This window comes from Miscanthus floridulus, chromosome 9, assembly GCF_019320115.1.
Source record: "Miscanthus floridulus cultivar M001 chromosome 9, ASM1932011v1, whole genome shotgun sequence".
NCBI lineage: Eukaryota > Viridiplantae > Streptophyta > Magnoliopsida > Poales > Poaceae > Miscanthus > Miscanthus floridulus.
In genome coordinates, this window is record NC_089588.1 from 134035564 (window position 1) to 134055784 (window position 20221).

Here is a 20221-nt window from a genome sequence, read left to right on the forward strand (position 1 = left end):
CAGCCCCATTCTTTGTCGCTCCTGAACGGGGAGAACCCCTCCTCCTTTACGTCGCGGCAAGTAACCATGTGGTGAGTGTCGCCCTGGTCGTCGAAAGGGAGGAACCAGGACACCAGCTCAAGGTACAGCGACCCGTATGCTTCGTCGGAGAAGTACTTACCGACCCCAAGGTCCGGTACCCCCAGGTGTAGAAATCCTATACGCCGTGCTAATGGCCACTAGGAAGCTCCTACACTACTTCACCGACCACGAAGTCACAGTCCTCACTTCATACCCACTCGGAGACATCATCCGCAACTGCGATGCCGTGGGACGAATCTCTAAGTGGGCCCTTGAACTCATGGGCCATGACATCAGGTATACCCCCCGCACCGCAATTAAGTCTCAGGCTCTCGTGGATTTTGTCGCCGAATGGACGGAGGTCCAGCTACCGGCCCTGGATGTCTCCCATGAGTACTAGACAATATACTTCGATGGGTCCGTAATGGCGCCTGGCTCGGGGGCTGGAGTGGTTCTGATCTCCCCAGATGGGAGTAGGCTCCGTTACGCCATCCGCCTCCACTTTTCAGCTTCAAATAACGCTGTAGAATATGAGTCCCTTATCAACGGACTACGCATCGCCATCGAGCTCAGTGCTACACGACTCTACGTCCACGGCGACTCAGAACTAGTCGTTGATCAGGTCATGAAGGAGTCCTCCTGCAAAAGCCCCCTCATGACAGCATACTGCCAAGAGGTGCGTAAGCTCGAGGACAAATTCCAGGGAATCGAACTACATCACGTCCCTCGAAGGGACAACGACGCCGCCGATTTCCTCGCAAAACTAGCCGCTAGGCGGGATCAATCCTCGAGCGGAATCTTCATCAACAACGTCCATGAGCCGTCCGCCCACATCCTAGAAGGTCCAACCAAGAAACACCCAGATGGCCAGCCGGCGCTTGGAGGCTCCGACCTCGACGCCCAGTCGGTGCTCGGGGGCTCCGACCCCAAGCCGGCGCTCGGGGGCTCCGATCCTAGTACCTCTATAACGACGTCACCCGCGGACGTCGCCGTATTGGCACTCGATCAAACCGACTGGCGAGTACCACTACTCACCTACCTCCTCGAGGAGGTTCTCCTACCTAAAAGAATTGAAGTCCGATGAATCGCTCGACGCGCCAAGACCTTCGTCGTGCTCAGTAATGAACTCTACAAACAGAGTCCGTCAGGAGTGCTCATGAAGTGCGTCCCCGCCAGCCGGGGAAAGCAGATCCTCCTCGAGGTCCATGCCGAGATCTGCGGACATCATGCGGCCCCAAGGTCCCTAGTCAGAAAAACCTTTCGCCAAGGTTTTTACTGGCCCACCGCGCTACGAGATGCAGAGGAGGTCATCCACAGGTGCGAAGGATGCCAGTTCTACGCTCGGCAAACCCATTTACCGGCGCAAGAGCTCCAAACCATCCCAATCACCTGGCCATTCGCGGTCTAGGGCCTCGACATGGTAGGACCCCTCAAGAAAGGCCTAGGCGGTTTTACTCACCTACTCGTAGCAGTCGACAAGTTTACCAAATGGATAGAGGCCAAGCCCATCACCAATCTCCACTCGGAAGAGGCGGTCAAATTCTTCCTCGACATCATCTATCGATTTGGCGTTCCTAACTATATTATTACTGACCACGGGACTAACTTCACTGGGAAGAAGTTCCTAGACTTCAGCAATGGATACGGCATCAGAATCGATTGGGCTTCGGTCAGACATCCACGAACTAACGGTCTGGTCGAACACGCCAACGGCATGGTCCTGTAAGGACTCAAGTCGCGCATCTTCGACCGACTCAACAAACACACCGGGCGATTGGTTGTAGAGGTCCCAGCGATCCTCTAGAGCCTAAGAATGACCCCAAACCGATCCACAAGATTCACACCTTTCTTCCTGGCCTACGGAGCGGAAACCGTGTTGCCCTCCGACCTCGACCATGGCACACCAAGAGTAAAAGCTTTCGACCACGACCGAGCCATGGAGGCTCAAAAATACGCAATCGACCTGCTCAAAGAGGCCCGCAAGACAACCGTCATCCGCTCTGCTCACTATCAACAAACCCTCCGCAGGTACCATGAAAGGAAGATCAGAGAAAGGATTCTCGAAGTCGGCAATCTCGTGCTCCAAAGGACCCAATCGACGAAGGAAAAACACAAGCTCTCTCCACCCTGGGAAGGACCCTATATGGTAACCGAAGTAATCCAACCGGGCACCTACCGACTGGAGGACAACAACAGCAATGTTCTCAACAACACTTGGAACATTGAACAACTACATCATTTTTCCCTTAAATTTGGTCTAAACACTTTCGGTTAAAACACATGCTCCTGTAAGAGCGCCCCGCCCGAACACTTTCAACTCGGGTCGCTTGAGGGCTCCATAAATGTACAAATATTGAGTATTACCTCTCTTTCTCTTTACTACCACATGGTATACAACTTTCTCCCTGAACGGAAACACATTCCATTCCTTTAACTACCCTACGTAACCTTGTTCTTACTCCCAAACCGAATGCACCCCGCCTTTCTCTATGGATACGAGCAACTAAACCTCACGGGCCACGCCCCGGGCTCCCAAGATCGCACCCTACGGGACAAATGAGCAGGTACAAGAAAGAAAGGATAAAAACAAAGGTTATGCTAGGACAAAAACAAGGAAACAGATATGGTGGTTTCGTCACAGGGGTAGTACGGTTGTATTCATTGATACAAAGAAACTATTTACACGGCGACTTACACACAAAACTTAACTATTACATTTTCTACTATTACAAATACTACTGCGGCCACTCGACAACTTCGCCTGAATGCCAGAAATCGCTCGGATCCACTCCTTCAAAACTTTGGCAAAACGCAACGGGTACCTCAAGGGCGTCGCACCTATAGATGCTCAGCAGAAGAACATGGAGCTCCTGACCTTCTCATGCAGTCGAGGCAGCTCTTGAGTGGGGGCACCGCTACCGAGGTAAGGTCGCCATGGCTGGAAGAAATCTCATCAAACTTTATGAACTGGCCAACTTGAGCAGCTGTAGGCACGGAACCCTCCACTGGCACAGTCGTGAGTAACCTCCCCTCCGATGAGGCTCGCTCAGTAAAGATCCACCAGAGAGTCTACACACGGCTCCATCCCGAAGAAGGCCTCACAGACCAGATCCAGCATCACCTCCAGTCCGACATCACGCTCTAGGTTCGCAAAAGGATCTGTAAGTCCTCCCCCTATTTAAAGAAGAAAGGTAAACGATTAGAGCGCAAAACTCTCCACCTACCCCCATTCAATGAGAATGGGAAATGATGGGACACGTCCTGACCGAAGGGACGCGCATTGACCGACGGAGCAACGCTGGGTCAGACGGAACACCACCTCGCAAAACGAAGCATGGCCGGGGTATGCCCCACCACTATCGCATGACCAGGCATGAAAACCAAAGCGTCACCACAAGCAGGCAGCTCCCCGCTTCCCCAGGACAGACCTACGAAGACCAAAAATGAAATCTCTACCGGGAGACCAACCGGTCCCCTGAGTCGATCGAGTCGCTCAGTATCCACACTAGGACATAGGTAGGAAGCGAAGGGACGCCCCATGTAGGCCATGCCAACTCTGTCACGAACGACGAGCACGGGTCCTGATCGGACGTTTTCGACTAAAGCTCTCCGAGCCCCGTCACTCCAGTCGTCATGGTAAACACTATCAAAACCCCATCTGTTTCTTTATAAATCATTCATACATCCATACGTGCATTCATCTCATACGCCTGAACCCCCCGGACGGTTAGGGCATGAACCGCCCGGGGGCTCGGGAACTAAGCATCGCACGTGCAGCAAAATGCATCACAACGCGCCGTGTTGCGTCACGAAGCGATGGTTTGCCTCATTCAACATGAGCAACTAAACAGATCTTGGGAAGAAAACCGTAGATGAGCACCATGTGGCCCTAGCTCGATCCGGTAGACCGGGTCATCTCAACCTTCTCGTTCGATCCTGAACCTCTCGCCAGGCCCACAGAATCTCCATCGAAGGGGAGGCCGTTAGGCCACCCGGGTCAGTCTCTGGAACGACCTAGGCATCTGTCGGGTTGTAGGTAAAGGAGTAGTGGAATGTCACAAGAGGGCTATGTCGACCCCGTCACGAACGACGGACCCGGATTCCACTCGATCACACCCGTTAGCGAACTCACCAAGCTAGTCTTCGAGCCCGAGCGATCGGGACAGGTGACGAAACTCAGCTCCTTCGGTTGTGAGGAACCAGATAGGGTAACGCACATAACTCACATCGACCCCCATGAAGACCCGATAGGGCTTGGGGGCTCAAGAAAAACGCCAAGGACGGCGACCTCGAACTTGCCAGATCAACGACTACGACTCGCCCGGTCCCATGGCGCGCACCGATGCCAGGATCCACGAGCACCGCCTTGTCCGATCTTTAACTAAACTAACAACGTCTTCATAATGACTTCACTTCCGACTGTGCTCCAAAGAAATATTGGGACCGCGACCCCGAACTCACGTCGACAGGATCGGCGACATCCGGCTACTGCTCTTGGGACCGTGACCCCGAACTCACGTCGATTGGATCGGCGACATCCGGCTACAGCTCTTGCGACTGTGACTCCGAACTCGCGTAACGGCTTCACTAACTGAAACTAACTAAAACTAACTCTCTCGATCCACGGCGCGCACCGACGCCTGGGTCTACTCGCGACTCCACCTTGCCCAATCCCACGGCGCGCACCGACGCCTGTTTCTACTCGCGACTCCACCTCACCTGATCCCACGGCGTGCATCGACGCCAAAGATTAGTGAGCTCTATGACATCCAAACTAAGCTGTCTCCATTCACGGCGCGCACCGATGCTAGGGTTTATCTCAAACTAAACTTCCTCGCCCGATCCCTGGCGCGCACCGACGCCGGGATCAGTAAGTTCTGTCTCAATCCAATCCCCGCGCATAAAAATGCCTCGGCTACACAACGATGCCGTGGTTAAACAAAATTTTGTCTCAAAACTAAAAACACGCACGCTCGCTGAAACAACACCCCCCAGACGGTTCTGCCCAAACCACCCGGGGGCTCAGGGGCTACACCCACGGGTGCGCTCGCGCGCACCCACCGGCACGACACAAAACCACTCCCGCTGACAACGCAGAAAACCCCCCAGCCGGTTCCGCCCGAACTGCTTGGGGGCTCGGGGGCTACACCCGCGGGTGCGCTCGCGCGCACCCGTTGGCAAGACAAAAAATCCCCCGGACGATTCAGCTCAAATCGCCCAGGGGCACGAGGGCTTCTGTCGGGTTCATAAACCTGGGGTCCCTCGGGGACCGGCTTCCACGCTAGGGCTCGGCCTAGGAAAACAGCATGTAGCTCGTGGGGCGGGCCAAGAGCCTAAAAACACGATGGGCCGGAAGGACATTCCGGTCCCCGACCGGAAGGTCTACCCAAAAGAACAAAACGCCCGCTCGTCAACTTCTTCGGCCCACCTCTCCGACCGAAGCACTCGCTTCGGGCACCAGCCGCCTCCAGGCGGTCTCTCCGATTGGAAGGCCTGGCCCAAAACGTTGCTTCCTACTCCAACCCCGCGACTCCGACCGGGGACCCATAGGAAGCCTGCTTGCCGCTCTTCTCCAGCTGGCGCGGCCAGGACCGACTGGGGCCATCCGACCGGGGACGTCCACTCAGAAGGGACCAGGGGCGAACGGAGAAGGCAGCGCACAAGTCAAACCATGGTGCCGGGACCATACCCTGTACGCCTGCGGGAGCAGTGCTTCACAACCACCCTGACACAAACAGTATTGTAGGTGCCAACATTTGTGTCTATAGTATTGTAGGCGCCATTGGGCTCGCATACGGCAAAAAGCCCCCCATGCCTCTAGGCATCGATAGTGGGCGCCGGGATTCACCATACCTGGTACACGTGGTAAAGGCTCCTCACATAACAATAGTATTTTGCAGGTACCAACATCCACCCTTCCTGAAGAAGCCAACGCAACCTCCCATGTGCACCTGACATTCTATAGTGACATCAACAGTATTGTGGGTGCCTACCATCATCGCTACCCTCGTCGGCGTGGGCAACAAGGCTTAGAAACATCCGTACTCTCTCCCTCTCACCTGTAAAGCCATCCCCTTTATCTATAAAAGGGGATGCGCTCCCTCCAACAAAGGAGGTCGACTTCTTCAAGTTTAGACTCACTAGATCGATAGCTCACAACCCCTCAAGCACACGCTTGGACTTCTAGCTCATAGCAGAGTTCCGGTCGCCCTCGGCCCTTCCGGTCGGACCCGACCGGGCCTCTTGAACACCCCTCCTTTCTCCTTCTCGTTTGTAACCCCACTACAGACTTCGAGCACCTAGGCTCAGGAATAAAGTCACCGACCGACCCAAACTGGACATAGGGCACATTGCCTGAACTAGTATAAATCCTGTGTCATTGAGTGCTCGGCCACCTCCGATCACAACGTACAGCAAAACTACAAATATTCACTAGTTGGTCACTTTCTGTACCGATAGTTTGAGTTACTGAAATTGATTTACACACTTTATCACATGCATTAACACATAAATATGATATTGATGACATGTTTTAGTAAATGATTTATGGTGTAACACCGAGGGTGTTACAGTCCCTCCACGCTGAATCTACGCGTTTTAGAGGCATCGGCTGCACGGGTGGCGGTTCTGCCCACGGTGGCCTGCTAAGGGACGCGCAGGGGCCTACGGCGGAAGCGCAGCGGCTGACCGCGGCTGGTCTGGGCCGGTCCGCGTCTACGAGCTACGATGGCGACAGATGGCCGGGAGGTTGCGCACGGGGTGTGGCCGCCTACTGGGGCCGGGCGTGGCAGAAACTACCAACGGCGGCTGGCTAAGGCGCGCACGCCAAGGCCTACGGTGACTATTGGTCGGGTCGCGCACAACTGGGCGCGACCGTGTTGGCCGGTCGTCTCCTAGTGTCTGTGCCTCAAGCCGGCTGACTTCTCACCGGTGCTGTAGCCCTTCATTGTCGACACCTTTGATGCCTGAGCGTGGGATGCCCCCCACCCCACTAGCTGTGCTCGAACTATTCATGGTGAAAACTCTACCCGTTATCTTGCTTCGGGAAGGCAGTGGTGGTGCAGCATGTACCATCTACCTTCTTGGACGCGGTGGCGTAGGTTCTGTTCGTCACACGAGTCGATGGGTGTGGTATGGAACGAAAGTCCTCATGTGCTCCTTCCAACATTGTTGGCGTCTGTGGATGTTATCCCCTTCTTGGAGGCTTCATTGGAGCACTTCTTCTGCTGTCCCGCTTCTCTCCCCGGAGTTGCTCCTGACTGTGTTGTGCCTACGTCTGCTTTAGCTTCCTCTTCGCTTTGGTCTATCCAGCTCTGGTGTCGCCGCTGTTGTCTGGTTGTTCGCAGCGGATACTTGGCCGCTTGCGCTCTCTCTGTCGGATACTTTGCCATCGTTGTTGCCTGGGTGGATACTTTGTCGCCGATGTCGCTTTGGTCTCCCCACTCTGGCAGATGCTTTGCCGCTGAGTGTGTGGTGGCCCTCCACTTGCGGATGCTTTGTCGCGTTTTCACTCTAGGAGATACTTTGTCGCCGTGTTGCTCAGGCGGATACTTTGCCGCTGTAGTCTCGTCGCTTCTCGGTGGATGCTTTGCCACCGCGGCTTCATCTCCTTTGTTGGCACCCTTGAGTTTATGTATTTTTACTTTGCAGGTATAGTCAGTTAGGTTTAAGTTGTGTGGTGGAGAGCCTCTCCCTAACGTCTTTCTTTCTGTTCTGTTAGTCGTCTAGGTTCTGAACCACTTGCTCTGTGGTTTTGTAACCGACACTATGTGTTCTCCCGTAGCTGCATTGTGTAAGCCATTCTTTCGGCTCTTCTTCTTAATGAAAAACACGTGAAGTCGTGGTCACGAAAAAAAACAATAGCATTGACAAAAAATCATTTCTGCAATAGCAGTGGTATATATTATATGGTTGGAAATGGATCTGGCTGATGGGTCGTATGAACTTTGTTGGGCGAAAAGAATTAAAAAAATGCTGAGATTGAAAGCTCGTATGAGCTTTTACCTCCGATGGCCAAGAGAAACAACTTTCGGTGGATTAAGGCTGAGATTAATGACATGAATATGATGTGACATATATATTTGTCAATTTTGTGGCTGTCTCTTTCTGATGTCACAAATGAATAATATCTAGATGCGCCGGCCTTTCATGTTTTTAACATTTTTATATACCCCACATGCAAATGACAATTGTGATCATCCTTGGTATATAAACACATTATTAGTTTGGGCTTAGGTCAGCAAATTAAAACAGTAGAAATTGAATTGCATTTTGTCTTCCGGTATCACAATTAGACAACCTGCAGTTGTGGCCGGTCACTTGGAATAAATTAGTAGTACTCCAATACAAATCCGGCCACTTGGAATAAACAGTTGTGGCTGGGTGGGGCAGTCGTCGTCCAGTGCTCCGTATCTTCCCAAATCCGGCCGGCGGCAGCGATGACTAACGCAGGTCATGTCATTATTTAATCACAAAGACTAGCTAGAAGAGCAAAATTTTTATCCAGGAAGTAGTATCTTTATATATAGAGAGAGGATGTGGGCTAGGTGTTTAATCTACATCTATACCAAATATTAAAGAACCAAAGTTTTATTCTTATATATCTTTTCTTAGACAGCTTTGGAGTGATATGTCTGAGGTGCTAGACAGAGATGTAGGCTCAGATTTTGTTTCTATAGGAACCATGTGGCTTAGTACCAAGAAATTTCTTGTAGCTAACTTTTTTTTCTGATGCCCTGTATGGGCTTTGGAAGCTGAGAAACTGCCTATGCTTTCAGGATATGATGTCGAAAAATGGTCATTGTCTATTACAGAAGGTAACAGCTATGATTCATAGCTGGTCTCTTCTTTGCCAAAGGAGATGCAAGGGGAGTTTATGGCTCAGTTGGACAGGTTGAAATCTATCTCCTCAAGACCTCTCAGGATTACTGGCTGAACCAAGTAAGCAACAAGTGGGAGAGGTACCTATTTCATTCTGGGAACGACAGGAGGAACTTGGCACAAAGATGGAACAGGCTATGGAGGAGGAGAAGTGGGTGAATCTATCTATGTTTGGTGAGGAGTGGGGTATGTTATTCTAGTTGTCTTTGTAAGAGTTGGAGGAGCCAGCGTCCTTGTGGTTTAGGTTGGAGTTTTTACTGTTCCAGTGTTGATCACAATGCATCGAATGCTTAAACTATTGTGGTCTTCCGTGATATAAAGGCCAGGGTTTTGCCCTTTGTAAGGGACCGTGACGCCTAAGAGGGGGTGAATTAGACAACTTAAAACTCTAACTCTAAACTATGGCCTCTTTTTCTATCATTAGCAAAAACATATGCAAAAGATAAACTATCTAAATGTGCAACTACGGTTTTGCTAGTGTATTGCTATAACTACCGCAAAAAGGAGTTATACAACTTAGGTTCCAAACCTATCAACTAGCCTATCACTAAGCTAGGAAAGTAAAGCACAAACCAAGATTGCAATGTAAATACGGAAGCTAAACGGTAAGGTAGAGATATGTAAACTCCTGTCGACGACTCCGGTATTTTTACCGATGTATCAAGAAGCGCGCAAGCTTTCCCCTAGTCCTCGTTGGAGTCCCTCGCAAGGGCCAAACTCCCGGTCGGATAACTCCGTGGATAGCCCCAGGTCTTCCCCATGCGCAAGTGGGTCTCCAGTGTGCCTTCCGGCAAGACTCTCCCAGACCACTCCCCGCCGTCTTCACTATCAAGCTTCCGGCTGAACCGCCGCGGGCATTGCTCCCTTCGGTACACGGTGGCGGACACACCATAAACGCGATTGGTGTGATCTCGTAAGACTACAAGCCCCTCTGATGTACAACAATTGTGCGCGCAAGCACCGAGTGATAAGAGGTGTGCAAACATCACTAAACGATAGGCCTAACTTAGAGCAAGCGCATAAGCGGTGGTCTAATCAACCTAAGCACTTCACAAAGCACCTACGCTAATCACCTAATGAATCACTAAGCACTATGCAAGTGGAGATCATTAAAATTATGTATCAACACCCTTGGTATGTTTCCTCAGCTCTCCACCTTTGTCTTGGCCAGTTGGATGCATATTTATAGCCCCAAATAAGAGAACTAGCCGTTGGAATCAAAACCAACGTTTCTGCTAGTGACCGGACGCTGCTGTCGTCATGATCGGATGCGTCCGGTCGTGCCGACCATTGGAGCACGCGCGTTGATCAAACTCTGGGCCGAGTCTGGTCTCACTCGGTCGGGCGCGTTCGGTCGCGCTGGCGCCGCTCTAGAACCTTTCTGGACATGATCGGACGCTACTTCTTGGTGCGTCCGGTCGTCCTGCAGTCACGTCCAGTCACGCTGAGAACGTTGTTGTTGACGATGACCAGTGAAGTTCATGCATCCGGTCACTGCCTCGCTCAGCGTCCGGTCGCTGCTGCTAATGCCTGCTGTTGCCGAGCAACTGATAGGACGTGTCCGGTCCTCATAGGGCTTGGTTCTTCACGATCTTGCGTCTAGCTTGGTTTTCATCTTTGTGCTTGGACTTTACTTGATGTCTTGGGTCTTCTCTTGTGTTTCTAGGGTCTTGCTTATGGTGCTGATCGTGGGATCATCGTGTCACCTTCGTCCAAGTCATGTCTTGCACCCTATTGAACTACAAAAACAATTACTTGCAAATTCATTAGTCCAATTTGGTTGTGTTGGTCATCAAACACCAAAATCCAAAGTAAATGGGCCTAGGGTCTATTTTCCTTACAATCTCCCCCTTTTTGGTGATCGATGACAACACGACTAAAGCAAGCAAATAATAAAATTTTGGAATTTAAAAACTATTTACTTGCTAGGATGCAATGCAAAGGGCAAGGTTATATGATGCTAAAAGATACCACATGTAAACATCTTTAGAAACTTATCTTGCCCTTGCAAATATCCCCATGTGGCATTATGGATTTAAACCTCTCCCTAACTCCATAATCCACTATCCTCCCTTTCTCGGACCATTATCACTTGTAAATTATTATGATCGGAATTGCTTTTGGTCCTACAAATTCTCCCCCTTTGGAATCAAACACCGAAAAGGAAGACATTAGTAGCACAAGGGAGGGTCAAACTTTGTGATCCTTTGTATGTGGAGTGGAATAGGTCACAAAATTTGACTCTCACATTACATAGACTAAGCCCCGCCTAAATATATGCATACATATGATGAAGAATGTAGTTTATGCATAATTGGCAAATTAATGCTCAAGAGAGTTTAATCTATATAATGCATGGAGAAAGCATATAAATACCAAAGTGAAATCAACATGATGACATCGGTTTAGAAATACCACATGTGGAAACCAATTTGATTTATACCACTTGCAATAGGTGGTGGATATTTGAAGTTTGATGCTTAACTCCAGGGACTCCATTTTCCTTGCAATGAGACTACTACACACATGATACACTTGAAAAGGTGTTAGTCTCAAAGCATCCAACTTGTAGAGTAACCTCCCCCTAAAATTGTGCACACAAGTATGGAATACTTGTAGGAGGCATGCACATTGATTTTAGAATAAAAAATACCACTTGAAAGATGACATCACATGAATATGAGAATCATTTTTGAAAGTGATATTCGAGAGAAATTATCTACAATTTGGACTTTTGCCCATATTAGATGAACAATTGTAAAACAAGTTATGTGCCGTGCTCCTAAACAATTTAAACCATGTAGATTTGTTCCAAGGGTTAAGAGTGAAACCGAGCAAGCCTACCATAAGATATACCTAGTGTATGCAAGACAAGAGATTAAACATGCAAATGCAAACCTAGGCATGAAAAGGAACTAGATGCTAATTGAAATTGCAAGAAATTAAATCTAGTTACATAACATGGTGACAACTCTAGTTTGGTTTTTGTTAATTGATGAAACCCTAAATGCTAACCTAGTTTATCAAAGTGATTATGAGATAGGTAGCACTATTCCAAGTGGTGAAGCAAATGAAGATCATGACATGATGATGGTGATTCCATGGTGATGATCAAGTGCTTGGACTTGAAAAGAAGAAAGAGAAAAACAAAAGGCTCAAGGCAAAGGTATAAGTTGTAGGAGCCATTTTGTTTCGGTGATCAAGACACTTAGCGAGTGTGATCACATTTAGGATCGATAGACGTACTATTAAGAGGGGTGAAACTCGTATCGAAATACGATTATCAAAAGTGCCACTAGATGCTCTAACTCATTGCATATGCATTTAGAATCTAGTGGAGTGCTAACACCCTTGTAAACATTTGTGAAAATATGCTAACACATGTGCACAAGGTGATACACTTGGTGGTTGGCACATTGGAGCAAGGGTTAGAAACTTCACCGGTGCCCTATACAGAAAAGACAGAGGTTCACAGAGTGACCGGATGCTGGTGGCGCAGGGACCGGACGCTAGGGTCCTGCGTCCAGTCAGTGGCGCAGTGAAGTCTGCCCTCGGTCTGTTGATCGAACGCTGGGGCGAGAATTGACCGGACGCTCAGGGCCTGAGTCCGGTCAGTATGACGTATGATGACATATGTGGCGCACAAGGGAGACGTTGAGTGACCGGACACTGGGTGAGTCTGGTCGGGCATGACCGGACACGTTCGGTCGTGATTTTTCGCTTCTGGATGCTTACTGAAAATGACCGAACGCTGAGGTCCTGCATACGGTCACTTCGAAGCAGCGTGTCTGGTCATAACTTAAATGTACTGATGACCCATTGAGATTGGGCGATCAACGTTTGAAGCAGGGGACACGTGACCCACATCGCGTGACTAGACACTAGGGTCCAGCGTCCGGTCAATCTGACCTGCGCGCCCGGTCGCCCCGTTTTTTAGTGGACTAAGGAGCCAACGACTCTATTTTGTGGGGGCTTCTATTTAAGCCCCATGGCCGGCTCAAGCTCACTCTCTTGGCCATTTGCATTGACATAGCAACCTTGTGAGCTTAGCCAAAGCCTCCCACTCATCTCCATCATTGATTCATCATCTTTGTGAGCTTGGGAGAGAATCCAAGTGCATTGCTCGAGTGATTGCATCTAGAGGCACTTGGTATTCATGTTTCGCTGTGGGATTCACTTGTTACTCTTGGTGGTTGCCACCACCTAGACGACTTGGAGCAGCAGAGGAGAATTGGCACGAGTTGGTGATTATTCGTGGCCATCTCCTGTGATTGTGAGGGGATTTGTACCTTCCCCGGCGGAGCGCCGAAAGGTAACCCTAGTGGATTGCTCGTGTCATTGAGTTACCTCACTTGTGGGTAGGTTATTGTGGTGTCCAATTGTGTGGATGAGGTTTGTGCAACACCTCTTAGCCGCCGAGCCACCAAGTGTTGGTCGACACAACGGGGACATAGCATGTTGGCAAGCACGTGAACCTCGGGAGAAAATTGGTTGTCTTTTGCCCTTTGGTATTCTCCCGGTGATTGATTTAGTATTCATCTTATGATTGGTTCACTCCTCTATACGGCGGTATAATCACCCTACTCACTTATTTATATTCTTGTAAACTAGTTGTAGCAAGCTCTTTAGTGTAATTAGAATTGAGAGCTTGCTTTGTTGTTTTAAGTTCATCTAGTGGAGATCTTTAGTGTAGCAAGTGTAAGAGCTCTTAGTGAGTAGTGACATAGCAAATTATGTGTCTAGAGATCATAGCAACTAGAATTGTTGGATAGGTGGCTTGCAACCCTTGTAGAGCAAGAGCAAGTTTGTATTTCGCTATTTGTTATACTAATCAAATTGCTCTAGCTAATTTGTAGATTTTTAAATAGGCTATTCACCCCCTCTCTAGCCATATTAGGACCTTTCATATGGGACGGGGAATTTGGGTCCATAGTATTCACTAACCCACTTGGCAATTACCTTGTCCATAATGATGCATCCCATGAAATGCACCCAAACTTTGCCAAGTCTCCAAATTCCCTAAAGTCCATCGGACTTCTCACTTCCCTTTAGGGATCCAAACCTTCTTGGTGCTCTTCATGCTGGAAATAATTTCCTTTGGCACCCAAATGCGTTTGGCCCCATTGTTGGCTTGCTTATTCACCTTGATGGCCACCACCTTGTCATTTTTCTTCTTCTTCAAGAGATAAGGTGTGGAGGCCTTTTTGTCCACCTTGTTGGTGTAGGTGTTGGAGAGCTTGCTTGTTTCCTTTTTGTTTTTTCTCTTTCTTCTTAGCTCCTCCCCCATTCTTCACCTTGCACTCATAGGACTTGTGGCCTTCCTTGTGGCACACGTAGCAAACCACGGTTTGTCCTTCATCAAGCTTCTTCACTCCTTTAACGGTGTTATCTTGATGATGTTGGGCTTGCTCCATTTTGCCTTTCACTTGAGTCAAGTCCTTAGTAAGGCGAGCCACTTCTTGCTTAAGTTGTTCATTCTCCATTGTGACCTCTTGTGTACATGTATCTACAACAACTTTCTCAACACAAACTTGGTTGCACAAGGGTGAGTCTAAACATAAATTATTGCAAGAAGTAGAAGCATCCTTTTTAGGCATGTCAAAGATAGAACTTTTCTGTTTAGGTGCCTTGGTGAGGGTTGTACCAACGGCTTCAAGATTAGCAACTTTATTAGTTAGCTCATCACAATATTTGCACATGGTTTCCATTTTAGCAAGCAAACTTTTATAAGCATCTTGTGAGCTAGCTAACTTTTCTTTTAATTTTTTATTTTTCTTTACAAGTTGCTCATCATTGATTGTGCATGCATTTGTTGTCGCACTAGCCTCAAGTTGCTCAATTTTAGTAGATAGTTCAATATTGAGATTAGCAAATGTTTCATATTATTCAAGCAAGGTTTCATATGCATCTTTTGAACTGTCTAGCTTTTCTTGCAATATTTTTAGCTTCTTTTTGTTGGCTAGTGCAAGCCTTAGCATATTTAAGATTTTCTCACACAAGTTCATTAAGAGAAGGCATTTCATCATCACTATCACTCTCACTAGAGGTTGAGCTTTCGTTACCTCATGCCATAAGGCACACACAAGAAGAGCTTGATGATGAGTGCATGTGGCCTCGCCTCTTGTGATGGTCTTCTTCTTCACTTGAAGAATCATCCCATGACCTTATTGATATGAGGACTTTGTCCTTGCATGCCTTCTTTATCTTGGGTGTGGGCTTGTTTGGACAAACTTCCACAAAGTGCCCCAACTCGCCGCATCCATAGTATCATTTCTTTCTTTGCTCATTTCTTTGATTGGCGAAGATGAAATCTTGAATTTGGATGGGCACACCCTTGACATTGAGCCTTTGGATCATCTTCTCTACCTTGTTGATAAGTTTGTTTGATTCTTCATCAAGGTCGGAGGTGGAGGAGAAAGATGGATCATCATCACTTGAATCTTCATCTTCATCATCTTCTTCTTCATTTTCACTTGAGGAACTTGAGCTTGAGCTTGTCTCAACTTGCTTGCCCTTCATCTTCTTTTTCTCACTACATGCGAGAGCTTTGCCTTTGCCTGATGACGAGGCTTCTTCTTGACCCATCTTCCGTGACATTTCAAATGCCACTATCTCGCCAATGACTATGGTCGGGGCCATGGTGCTCAAGTCCTCCATGTTGTGAAGGATGGTGATGATGATTGCATATTTCTTTTGTGGTAGCATGGAGATGATCTTCCTCATGATGTCTGCATCATCTAGATTCATCAATCCTATTGAATGGAGCTCATTGATAATTAGATTCAAACAAGAATACATATCACGAACAAGCTCATCATCATTCATTTTAAAGGAATCATAATTTTGTTTAGCTAGACAATGTTTTGCTCACAGACATTAGTTGTGCCGTCATGGAGCTCTTGGAGTTTTAACCAAATTTCATGTGTTGTATTTAAAGTGAACACTTGGTTAAACACATCCATGCTAAAAGATTTAACCAAGCAATTTTTAGCTCTAGCATTGAAATAAATTTCTTTTTCTTCACTCTTTGTGGGTTTATCGGGATTCTTAATGGGTTTTATCCCATCACGAGTGACTCTCCAAACACCCAAATCTACCGTCTAAAGGTGACAAGTCATTCTAGCTTTATAGTAGGGGAAGTTAGTGCCGTTAAAGTATGGAGACCTTGAGGTATCCATCCCAACCACTCTAAATAGCGTCGGCTCAACGGTGGTGAAGTCAAAGGCCCAAATTGAGCCAACCGGCTCTGATACCCTTGTAAGGGACCGTGACGCCTAAGAGGGGGTGAATTAGGCAACTTAAAACTCTAACTCTAAACTATGGCCTCTTTTTCTATCATTAGCAAAAACCTATGCAAAACATAAACTATATAAATGTGCAACTATGTTTTTGCTAGTATGTTGCTATATGTACCGCAAAAAGAAGTTATGCAACCTAGGTTCCAAACCTATCAACTAGCCTATCGCTAAGCTAGGAAAGTAAAGCACAAACCAAGATTGCAATGTAAATGCGGAAGCTAAAGAGTAAGGTAGAGATATGCAAACTCCCGTCAACGACTCCGGTATTTTTACCGAGGTATCGAGAAGCGCGCAAGCTTCCTCATAGTCCTTGTTCGAGCCCCTCGCAAGGGCCAAGCTCCTAATCGGGTAACTCCATGGATAGTCTTGGGTCTTCCCCATGCGCAAGTAGGTCTCTGGTGTGCCTTCCGGCAAGACTTTCCCAGACCGCTCCCCGCCGTCTTCACTATCAAGCTTCCGGCCGAACCGCCGCGGGCCTTGCTCCCTTTGGTACATGGTGGCGGCCACACCACAAACGCAGTTGGTGTAATTTCGAAACACTACAAGCCCCTCCAATGTACAACAATGGTGCACGTAAGCACTGAGTGATAAGAAGTGTGCAAACCTCACTAAACACTAGGCCTAAACCTAGAGTAAGCGCATAAACGGTAATCTAATCAACCTAAGCACTTCGTAAAGCACCTACGCTAATCACCTAATGAATCACTAAGCACTATACAAGTGAAGATCACTAAAATGGTGTATCAACACCCTTGGTATGTTTCTTCAGCTCTCCACCTTTGTCTTGGCCGGTTGGAGGCATATTTATAGCCCCAAATGAGAGAACTAGCCGTTGGAATCAAAACCAACGTTGCTGCTACTGACCGGATGCTGCTGTCGTCCTGACCGGACATGTCAGGTCGTGCCGACCATTGGAGCGCGCGCGTTGATCGGACTCTGAGCCGAGTCAGGTCTCACTCGATCGGACGCGTCCGGTCGCGCTGGCGCCGCTCTAGAACCTTTCTGGACATGATCGGACGCTGCTTCTTGGTGCGTCCGGTCGTCCTGCCGTAGCGTCCGGTCACATTGAGAACGTTGCCATTGACGATGAAGAGTGAAGTCCGTGCGTCCGGTCAATGCCTCGATCAGCGTCCGGTCGCTGATGCTGACGCCTGCTGTTGCCGAGCAACTGATCGGACTCGTCCGATCACCTCTGCCGAGCTCGTTTCTTCGCGATCTTGCCTCCAGCTTGGTTCTCATCTTTGTGCTTGGACTTTGCTTGATATCTTGGGTCTTCTCTTGTGCTTTTAGGGTCTTGCTTATGGTGTTGATCGTGGGATCATCATGTCGCCTTCGTCCAAGTCACGTCTTGCACCCTATTGAACTACAAAAACAATTACTTGTAAATTCATTAGTCCAATTTGGTTGTGTTGGTCATCAAACACCAAAATCTAAAGTAAATGGGCCTAGGGTCCATTTTTCTTACACCCTTGAACTAAAAAAAAACTCAGTGGAAAGTTTTGTGCGTCATGCTTCTTTTACTTCCAAAACTGCACAGCGGTCTGGTGGTTTAGCTCGGAGTTTTTTTACTGTATCGGTGTTGATCAGGATGTATCGAATGCTTAAACTGTTGTGGTCTTTACTAATACTAGGCAGTGTCCCGCGCGGTGCCGCGGGCGATAACAGCGAGAAATATGTGCAGAGAATATATTGTTCCATGTTTTGCATACAATGTATTGGTTTGCTTTGATACATAAAAGAATTATGGAAACTTGAGTATTGTTTTTTTGGAAAGGAATGGTATAACGTAGTATCGAGCCAAACATTAGTTGTTTGGGGAGTGTAGCATCCAGGGAAAAGAGTAGAAATCGGCGAAGAGGGAACACGGTTTTGGTACAGTAGGCGGAGCTGTAGCGGTGGTAACGGGTGCGTACTGCTCGCCAAAGGGTGGTAATGTTTAACGGGCATGCACTGTTGTTAACGGTATGCACTGGGGTAACGGGTACACGCTGTTGAAAATTGGCTCGACTGTTCATAACGGTTTACTATTGGGTAATGGGTATGCAGTGTTCAGTTGGCTGGTTCGTTTCGTTGCTGGTTCGTGAAGAAGTACTGCTCGCTGATTTGCGTGATAGAAAAATACTGTTTCGACTGAAAATTTACGATCGTTTACGACAAGCCCCAGCCAAACGAACAGGCTGGTGTGTACTGTCGGCGGGATCCGTACTGTTACTGTTAGGTAACGGGTACGTACTGTTTATACCGTTTGTGTGGTGTTCATGGGATCCGTTTGTGTGCTGGCAGGCACGCGATCGTGGAGGAGCTGGCGGGATTCGGCGCGCGTGTGCACACGTGCTCGCGGAACGCGGCGGAGCTGGAGGAGTGCCGCCGGCGGTGGGAGGAGATGGGGCTGCAGGTCACCGTCTCCGTCTGCGACGTGTCCGTGCGCGGCGACCGAGAGGAGCTCATGGCCACCGTCGCGGCCACCTTCGGTGGCAAGCTCGACGTGCTCGTGAACAACGCGGGGCAGACGCTGTTCAAGCCGGCGGCCTAGTGCACCGGCGAGGACTACGCGAGGATCATGGCGACCAACCTGGAGTCGTGCTTCCACCTCAGCCAGCTTGCGCACCCGCTCCTCCAGCATGCCTCCGTCGCCGGCGGGGGAAGCGTCGTGCACTTCTCCTCCATCGCTGGCTTCGTCGGGCTCCCGGCGCTGGCAGTCTACTCCACGACCAAGGGCGCCACATGAACCAGCTCACCCGGAGCCTCGCCGCCGAGTGGGCCCGCGACGGCATCCGCGTCAAGTGCATCGCGCCGGGCGGCGTCAAGACTGACATCAGCACCGATGTAAGTTCCAGATAATTCTCTTCCTTCGTACCCATTAAGTTGAAAGCTACAATTTCGTAAATAGAGTGACGGTTATTAATTCAGTACTAATGACTGAGCAGATGACAATAGACCCTGAGCTTGTGAAGAATGAAATGGCACGGCTGCCTATGGGGAGGATCGCCGAGCGGCCGAGCCGGAGGAGGTGGCGTCCATGGTGGCCTTCCTCAGCATGCCGACGGCGTCGTACATGACCGGCCAGGTCATCTGCATTGACGGCGGACGCACCATATCTTAGCTGCCATGACACCAATCGTCGATCTTGTGTGTGTGTATCTGTATGCCTAGCGAAACCAGCTGTAAAGGCATACGTTGATGTTATACTGCATCATCAGCGTGCATTGTGTTGAGGATTTAGTTCGTAATTACATCCATCAAATGCGTCCTTGTAGCCTGTCTTGTTTCTCTCATCCAATGTATACTAATTCCCGAAAATGATTTCGCGTAAATTTCCATTCCATACGTTCCTAGTGCTCGTGGTTCTATCTCCGGTCATAGGGCCCTCCACGGCATGGAGTGATACCAAAAATAATTGGGCCCCACAGAAAAGATTTTAGCATCACGCTAGAAACGTCACAGCGTGTGGATAGTGCGGCACTGCTAGAGGCCCACCTGATATAAATTAAGTAAAGTCGTTGCATGTCTCTCGTCCCTCGGTTGAGTGGTAGTGGCTCGAGTGATGCCACAACTCTCTCTTTCCATTTCAGAAATAACTTTAGCTCACACTGCGGAAGGCCTGGCCTGTTTGTTTTCCTGCACAAACGCTGGGCTAGGCCCGTGTGCTGTAGCAACGCATGTTTGGTAGCCTGGGTGGCCTCGCGACCGAGGCTGGCACAAACACTCGAAAGCCTGTACCGTAGGAAATGAAATTAGAGTTCATTTCTTTTGGGCCTGGCCAGCTTTGATGCCCAAGCGATTGGTGTGGTCACCTCCCATACTCTCACCCAATGCGACCTTTTCTTCTTCCCGAGTCCTGACCATCACCGCCTGTCCACCGCCCGCCCAGATCCGCAACGCCGCCGTGCCTCCTCCTCATCCTGGCGACGCGTCTCGAAGACTGTGGCCGCCGTGCCTCCGTCGCCCGGATCAGCTAAAGCGTTGGAGGAAAGCGTCACGGA

At 49.0% G+C, this 20221-nt stretch overlaps 1 pseudogene; it reads left to right on the forward strand.

The window, feature by feature from the left end:
* Window positions 1-484: 484 nt before the first annotated feature.
* On the forward strand, window positions 485-19341 carry LOC136483953 (noroxomaritidine/norcraugsodine reductase-like; annotated as a pseudogene).
* The last annotated feature ends 880 nt before the right edge of the window (window positions 19342-20221 follow it).